Consider the following 9,743-nt stretch of genomic DNA (forward strand, 5'->3'; position numbering starts at 1 on the left):
GATAATTACACCAAATTTATGAAAAGAGATTTGATATCAAGTAACAAAATTAACCTAAAATAAAGATTTCAAACAAGTAAAGGGCGATCTAGAGGTGTGGGGACTGGTATCGATGTCATGTAGGGGTAATTGAGCTTGCTTATTATCACTAAACAATCATGGATATGCTAGGTAATCTTTGCTAATACTAATCTTATTTAGATGTCATATCATTAAATCATAGAATCTCCTTTCGATCTCATCTATATATATCACAAATCAACCCAATACCTTACTAGAACATCTCTTTCGAGCAGATTTGGGCAACTAGAATTGAGCCACATGTTCTCTTTTAAGGAAACTATAGTAAAAAAAATTGAATTGTAGGAATTAAACTAATTACCCACTTCAATTAATCTCTTTTAAACATCAATTGAATATCTAGGCTAGGATTAAGTTTGCAATCTTAACCCATGAATTAACCCCATGGTAATTAGCTTAAATCCATGAATCTACAACAATAAAATAGAGCGAGACACAAAACCCACTACAATAAATCAATACCAAACCCCATAAACACATCCCTAAATCACTTCAATATTGAACCTCCGATTTTAAGTTACAAAGTTAATTGAAAACCCCAAGAAATAAGAATACTTTCAAAATGTAGGAAATCTAAAACCCTCAACTAATATTCAAAAAGTCATTCCCAATAAGTGATTTTCGGAAGTGATACATTTTCTCTCTTAAGTTTTCCAAAATTTGGCCCAAAATTCAATATGTGACCAACTCATATTTCATCTACTTTGGGCTTCAATTGTTTGAACCTTAGTTGATAAACTCAACTGAGTCTACCTTTCACATTTGGAGGATCGCCGATCACCACCTTGTTTACCCTCTAAGCCTTCATTTTAATTCAAAGATCTGTCACCTTCAGCGATAGCCATCCATTTCGCCCGTTCAACTTCAGCGAGTCACCATTTAAACTTTCAGTTCACCGAACTGCCCCTTGAATATTTTCAATTGTGACCACTATCATGTTGGGCTAGGTTTGGCCACTTGGGTGATCCACCGTTTTGGTTAGGAGACTCCAGTTGGGAGTTTGCACTCTTTTAAATGTTTTTGGCCTATTTTTCATGTTTTCATACTTGCCTTGTCCTTTAGCCTTCATAGCTGCAAACATCAAAATATCATCAGAGTAGGACAGAATAAGGCATTGAGGACACTAATTGTTGAACCAAAAAAGCCTCAATTGAGTGCAAATCCACCACTCATCAATACCCCAAACTTAAACTTTTACTTGTCCTCAAGTAGATCAAGAACACAATCAGTTCAACAAGGGTATCTACAACAATTCTCAATGAGACCTAACATGCAAGTTGCTACCACAATTCTACTATAAAGCATATACAACACTCAATCATGCTAAAAAAAGCTTTAAATAATGACTAACTTGTATCAATCCAAACTAAATCTCACTTCCCCTCCGTTTTAATGAAAAATCATGTTTCAACAAATGCATTCAAGTGGCTACACATCAAGAATGATTCCATTCTTTCACAAAGCATATCAGCAAGGAAGTTAGGAATCAATACAACTTTCACTCTCTAAAAGAGAAATACATGCAAGCTTCATCCTATAGGTTTACCCATATTTTTAATTTATCACACAACCCAGTTTATTCAAGATCTGAAGGATCTTTTTAGGCTTCTAATGGTCCTAAGGGTAAAGGTATAGTGTATTTGGATAAGTGACATGACCTTTTCAAAGCATTGTTGTACGCATCTTCACCTCTTCTCAAGTTCTTTTTCATTCTTTTCTCAAAACTCAATATTTCACTTAAACTATTGGATACTCCTTTTTATTTCATCACACTTTTTTTTCATTACAATTTTCTAACTTTTTCTTATAAGGAGGCGTTCCTTTTTTTTGCAATCTACTTCAAAGTTGAGTCTCAGTTTCACTTGGCTTTCTTTCCTTCTTACTTTCCACACCCCAACTTAGGCTTTCGGCTTGAGTTGGCTATTCAAACAAATCAATACTTCAAAAATAATTTTTGGGTGAGAAGTTAGGGACAATTTGGCTCAAGAGGTTTCACAAGTTTGACAACAAAAGGTATGAACATTTCCGTTACCTCTCAAAATTTGTGCCCAAGACTATTTCTTTCATTCACCAAAACTAGACAATTATACTATCAAGTCAAATTCTAGAATTCAATAATCATGCTTTCAAGTAAGACCTCACCACACTGATTTTCTCTTGAAAAAATACATCTCTCATCATAAGTACTATCCATGATAACCATATTAATCAAAATCGATCCTCGAATATCAACAATAATGAATCAAGCATTATCAATCATTTCAGAACTCCAAAATCATGGGGCAAAAGATAGAGAGAGATACAAAATGAATCAAAATCATCGCTTATCACAACAAAAACTAAAGTACCAAAATATTATAAATGTCTCAAAATAACACTGAAAGTAACAACATACAATAAAAAATGGGAAAAAGGCACAAGTGCCCTCACCCCACCATAATGAAAACAACAGTGTCCTCAGCTCTCAAAAGTAAGTACGGGAGGAGAGTTCTATTAAAATCCCCCTGCAAGGCTATGCCTGGGAAGTGTGCTGATCTTGGGGCTCAAAGGAGTTGGTATCATCTCAAGCATCAACGGCCGTCAAGACGAAAACAAAAGGCTTCACAAAAGCATCTATCGTGGCATCAGTACCCTGCACATATGTGGGAGGAATAGTGGGGTCTGAAGATACTCCATTGGTGCCAACTGTGGATGTAGCTAGAAGAGATCTCTTTGATGTGGCATGTACCAACGATTCCTATAAAGCCTGCAACTCTGTGAATGTCTCAGCTATCCACTGCACATTCTCTCTGATACGCTCATTTTTACAAGTCTTCTCCTTGCCTAATCTTCAACCTCATCAGTACAATCACTAAGATGCTCAGCCACACTAGCAGGTACCTTATATCTCGGCTCAAAATAAAGTATGACTTCGGGCATCTCGGTTAAGGGAAGCTCACCCCATAACTTGGATATATTTTTTGACCTCAACTGGTTTACATTAACCCTAATAACATCTACAATACTCCTAAAAGTAGTCACATCAACATGACTACTCTCACTCATCTCTCAAGCCTCAACTCTCTTTGTGAGGTTGTGCAACCTCTACCCTATGCGGCTAAAGAAGCCTGGTGGCTCATAAGTTCAACTTCAACTACACTCATCACAACCTCAAGTTCCGTAACGATCATCTTAGGTAACTCTACCTTTAGTCTAGCTGCCTAACATCGGTAGTAAGAGCAAGGTTTCCAATCTGGTATATCAAGGCCTGGGTCAAGAGAGGTTGGGATACATGGGTAGGTGCAGTAGAAGTCGAAGGAGTTGCTGAGTTGGAAGTAACTGAGGGGGGCTGAGGAATACCTAATAGCTCTACAGAAGGAGCAAACTATATAATATAGGCCGCAAGGCCAGTGGGTCTACCACAAAGGTAGTGTCTGGTGATGGCGGCTTCCTCCTCATGATGAGTGGTAGATTTATAGTCATTTAAGGCTTATTTAGCTCAACAATTAGTGTCCTTAATGCCTAATTATGTCCTATTCTAAAGATATTTTGATGATTTGAAGCTATGAAAGCTAAAGGACTAGGTAAGGATGAATGATTGAAAGAATTATCAAAAATGTAAAAAGAATTGTAAACTATACACCGTTGATCACAAAATAAGAAAGGCAGATTTCCTAATGTGTATGACCTCTCCCAAATTGACAGTGCACAACACTTGAATTAATTGAGGAAGGTCGATGAACTCCAAACAAAAAGGTGACTAGCTGAATAAGATGGGAGAACTTGTTAACCATCACCATAAGCGATAGTGCAACGTGAAAAATTGAAGGCTTAAAAGGTGAACTATGGTGGTACTCGACAATATGCCGAATTTGAAAAGTAGACTCGAATGAGCTCGCCGATTGAGGTTCAAACACCTGAAGCATAGAGCAAGAGAAAGGCGAGTTGGAGAGTAATAGACATTCTGCTCACCATGATCGGTGAGCCTAACTAATATCACCCACTGAGTAGCGTATTGAATTTTTGGCCAAATTTTAGAAAATATAAATAGCCCAAAGTAGAGGGAAAAAGAGAGTTCACGCAAGTTAGAAGAAATGGGAAGATTGTGAATAAAGTTTTGAATATTTTAGAGAGAAAAACACTTTACCTTGTGAAGACCACTTTCTTATTTTTGGGGTTTTTCAACTTTGTTTTTTTAATTTGATAAATTGAAGTTGAATCCAAAATGGATTTGCTTGTAATTGCTTATTTCATGTTACCCATGGTTGCTTTCATGAAATATATACTTTCTTTGCTTTTTGTGAATGGGTGGCTAAAACCCCAAGATATAGGAGTGCAATTATGGGGTTGCGTGTTGATTTAATGTAGTGGGTATTGTGTTATGCTCTGTTTTCTTGCTAATCATAAATAAATTTGAGTTAATTAACATAAGGTTAACTTCTGAGTTAAGGTTGCAAATTTAACTCTACTTTTGATATGTGGTCGATGCTCTAAAGAGATTGATTGGAGTGGTTAATTAGCATGATACTAGCAATTTAGGTTTGATATTTGTAACTTGCTTGAAAATAGAGGTTACGAGTCAGATCTATTAGTCCTATTTCCACATCGAGAGAGAAGAGAGTAAAATATTGGGTTGTTTAGTATAGCATATAGATGAGACCGAAAGGAGATTCTATGTAAGGATGCTATGAGATCGAAAGAGGATTAGTGTCATTAAAGATGACCCAGCCTATTCATGAATGTTCATCACTATAGAGCAACATAATTACGCTATGTGATATTGATTTCAATCCCCACACCCTTAAATTGCTTATTATTGCTTAAATTTTCCAAAATTTAAGTTTAATTGTGATCATTGATAACCAAATCCTTTTATTAAATTGGTGGGATCATCCACCCACTTGTTTTTACTACTACAAATGAATGGTTTTAAAATTCAAATTTCCAGATAGATTTTTCTACGATATACCATTTTATGTTGGATTCGACCCTAACTCGTAGTTGGGTACTTTTTTTTTATTGATAATGACCACTGTCTCTTTTAATCAGTTTTGAAAAGTACATTTGAGCATTATCAAAAATTGCACTGGTGCTAGAGAATGGTGGCCGAGAATTCTATTTGAGAAATTAGTTTGTAAATTTGTTTAGTTGTAGTAGATTGTTGTTTTCTATTGTTGGTGGATGATTTACAGGTCTAATACAAAAGTGACCATGTTAGTGACAACAATAGTCACTATGGTAAAAAAGACAACATGGGTGGTTTGAATGATATTCATGTGAATATTTTTCAAACTACGAGAGCCATCCAGATACCTCATACGGTCGGGAGGGTAGTGTTTCATGTAATCGGAACAATGCTACAATTGCTCCAACTAAGAAGAATGTTTTTTGGTTTAGCTCATGAAGGTCCCCATGAACTCCTTGAGAATTTTGTAGAGGCGTGTGGACCGTTTGTGTTCAAAAACATCTCACAAGAGTCAATGAGATTGAGGTTATTCCCATTCTATTTGATAGGTGAAGCTACAAGATGGTTGGCGGAATCGCCAAATGACTCTTTCACTTCTTGGGAGTTGAATGAAGCTTTTTTGTATATATTCTTTCCCCCCTCCAAGATGGTGAAACTTAGGATTCAAATCAAATATTTCAAGCGAATGGAGGTAAATCTCTACATGAGACTTAGTTACGGTTCAAGAAACTACTTTTGCAATGTCCAACACATGGTGTTCCAGATAATTTGTTGTTGCAATACTTCTATTGCAGCCTTACTTCAGCCAATAAAGGTTTGACTGAGCAGTTAGTCCAAGGAGGATTAATGAGACAACCGTATGAATTAGCAGCCTTGATGTTAGAATACATGACCAAAGTTAACCGAACATGGCATACTAGAGAAGACCAAGTGTCTGCTCTACAACTGAGCCTGAGCAAAGAACAAATCAAGAAAGATAATGAACGAGATGAAAACATGGCCAAAATGATGACCCAACTCGATTTCTTGTCTAAACATGTCATGGGAGGGGACTTAAATCAGTGAATGCGGTTGGAACTAATAGTGGTAAATGCTCGGATGATTCCATGTTTTAGGCATTATACAATGAAGAAGTTCAATATTTGGGAAACCAAATAATGGGTTCTCACCTAAATTTCCAACGACAAGGTGGGAACCCAGGTTGGAACAAGGAGCGATATAACGGTTGGAAATATCTGTGAGGTGGAAGTTTGAGAGATAGGAGGTTAACAAAGAAGATATGTTCCTCCCCATGATTGTCAATGACAAAAGGAACTAGCTGGGCCAAAAGGAAACCGAACCAAGGAAATGCTCACAAGGAAGGGTCTGACAAAGTGTTAAAGGAATTGAAAAATGACTTCTCCACTTTATCTTAAATTGTAACCTCTCATTTGTTATCTATCAAGCAGTTGTAGACCCAATTGTGCCAGATCTCTACTCAATTCAATCCGATGCAAAAATAAACATTGCCTAGTGACACTGTCCCAAATCCCAAAAATGAATGTTGAGAAAATGAGAACTATGTCGTGACACGACGTTAAATAAGACACTTCTTGGGAGACAAACCAAGTCTTTACTTTTATTTTATTACTTTCAATAATATGTGTTATGAGTGCATGTTGAAAAGAAGTCAAAGTGTTGTGAAAGGAACATTAGGCGATGCTAAAACCATCACAACGATCCACCAAAGGTGTTGTGCAGACTCATTTTTCTCCGCCTTTAGAGTTAGAAAATGTGGAAAAGTGTACTGTCCATTTTAGTGATCCAAGCTCCAAAAGGCGATCTACCGAAGTACACTATGTGGACTCCATCGAGTCTGCGAAATCAGCCTTCAAGATTGGTGTTATTTCAAGAATTTCTAGTGAGCTTTATCTCTATGTGGCGATCCACCGAACACACTCAACAATGTAAGTCGTGACCGTCGGGAGTGCCTGGTTTAAAAAGGCCAAGGGTGTTTTCAAATTCAAAAAGAAAACCCTTTGCAATTTTTGAGATCATTTTTCTTTCTTTTGCTTGCAATACCTTATTTGAGTGTGTGAGCATCCTTTTTGTATGATTGTTGAGTATGTCAAGTGCATTTTCTTGCTAGATCAGTAGACCAAACCCTATTCTCTATTATTTTTGCATTTTACTTCTTGTTGAACTTGGTTTTCAATTTCCATTTTGCATTTTGAGCTTAAAATTGTGTTTTATGTATGGGCATTAGGCCATGTGATGCATGTTGTTGTTTTATTTCAATGGATACTACTATAATGATCGTATTGAACTATGCCATGAATTGATTGCTTATGGTTTTGCCTAAAATTGCTAAACTTGATTGTGTTGGTTAAAAGTTGAAATTGAACCCTTATAATTAGTGGGTTTTAATTGAATTTGATGTGGGTGAAGTCTGCGTAGCCCAGTTTTGACTTGATTTCATGATTTTGCCAATAATATATAGAGTGATGACTTCTCAATGGAAAATCACTGACTTGAGCAATACCTTTTAATAATTGGGGGAAGTCTGAGTACACATGGGTAGATAAGCTTGTGTGTGGATTTTAATGATGTTGAGAAACTTGATTTTGTTGCGTATATGAGTTTTGTCAATGAAATTTGACACTAGGTTGAACACCACATGTTCGGCAAGCTTGTGTTAGCTTTCCAAGATGGTTAGGTGAATCGTCGAGTAAGCCCTATCTCACCTTCTTGAGTGAATATGTGACCTTGGTAATATTCCATTCACTGAGCTTATCTTAATTCACCTAACCCACTCGACATATCGCTATGTCGGAATGAACATCGCCTATGAGCCCTTTGTCTTTTCACTTTGCACTGTTAGTTTCATCCGACTTGTCTTAGCTCGCTGAAACTAACTCGATGAATCACTGAGTTGGAATTGACTCCACCCTATTGTGCCTAAACTCTTGGACATTTGATTATGTCTCATTCGACGAGCTCACCGAAGCTCGCCCATCTTGTTAGGAGGACCACATTCTCATTAGGTGAGCCTCAGGACATTTTGAATTGTGCTTTCAATTGAATTTTATTTTTACTAACCTTCACCAATTCTATGTTTGAAATCGTATGTTTTGAAGATAATGGCCATGACAAAGGGTAAGCAAGTCATTTCTTCAGATACATAGTTAGACATGGACTCCTCTTCTCCTCCCTCTCCTTTGAAAAGGCACAGGGGTGTCACCATTAATGAACCATTTGAGGCTCCTCATCCATAACAAACCACTCCACATCTTCCTATGAGTATGGGTAAGAGACCACATAAGCATATTGCCACAAAAGGACATATATCCGTTCCAAGTTTGCATCACCTCCTCAGGATCCAACCCCTGCCTCTTGTGCTCTCCCTATAATAGCTCCAAGATCCCTTAATAGTCACAAGGCAGATGGAGAACAGACTATTCTTAAGGAGTGAAGGCTCTCAACTGATGGGGCAATGAGTGATTACTCGGGTATATGGGAACTATCAAGTTTCACCGATTTGAACAGTTCACAAAACTCAAGCTACCATATGTGCCAAAGTGGGTTAGGGAATTTTACGAAGCCTACATAAAGGCCATCCCAAGAAAAGAAAGGAGAAAATCTAGAAACCCCTAGAAGAAATAGATGTAAGTGGCAAGAAAGTGCCATGTAATTCTAGTAAGATAAATGTTGTTCTTGGTACTAAAGGCAACTCAACTGATAGGTTCCAGCTTCGGATGAAGTTCAAGGTAGATGCCCACAAGGAGTGGCCAGTACCACTTATTGCAGATCTTTATCCTACATGGATAGAAGAAAGAGCACATATTGAAAAGAAAGACATAAATGTAGTACGCCATTATTGGTTTGGATTCATTAGTAGCAACCTAATGCTGTCTGAGAATGAGTCCATCGTCCGGCATCGTACTAGTGGGGTGCATCATTGATCAAATTAAACTTAATATTGGGTCGATAATTGTGGAGGAGATGCTTTTGAGGGCAAGTCAAGAGGAGATATCCCTTTCATTTCCTGTCCTTATTACATAACTTTGTGAGAAAGTGTGAGTTCCTTTTCGGGGGAAATATGATGTACGGGTCAAATCGTCCTATTAAATTTTTTTTTGAAGGATTGTGGCTGACTACTTACAGTATTATACAGCTCGAAGGAAGCCGACACCACTAGAAACCATGCCCGTAGTTCATCCAGCTGCTTTGGCTTCTGAGGCCACCACATATGCTCCTTCTGTGGAGCAGGAATATATATCTTCCATTGTTACTCCCACTCCCACTACTACTGTTACTGTTGTTGCTATTGCTATGCCTATCTAGTTTTTACTGCCCTCCCCATTGACCCATGCTTTGATTTATCAAATGGGAAGCCTTTCCTGGTCTATGGATCGTAGGGCCACAAGGGTTGAGAAGACATGCCCAAGATGATTGATATGGTGGTTGAGAGGGTGTTGGCCCCTTAGAGGAATATGGTGACCCTTTCTAAAGAGTTGTTTGAGTCGGATAACCTCACTGCTTGATTAGAGGCCCAAGAGAAGGCCAAGGGTAGTTTTGGTGTGCTTGACACCATGAGAGGCAATCTTAGAGCCATGATGGTAGATATAAACCACCTAAGGTCTATTGATATATCGATGTTGTGGGAGGAGGTTCCCCTACCAGATGTATCTACCTCCATGCCACTGATGATGCCTATTAGTGAGGGTGATGATGATGA

This window comes from Solanum verrucosum, unplaced genomic scaffold, assembly GCF_900185275.1.
Source record: "Solanum verrucosum unplaced genomic scaffold, falcon-dt-bn FXZP01000062.1, whole genome shotgun sequence".
Classification (NCBI taxonomy): domain Eukaryota; kingdom Viridiplantae; phylum Streptophyta; class Magnoliopsida; order Solanales; family Solanaceae; genus Solanum; species Solanum verrucosum.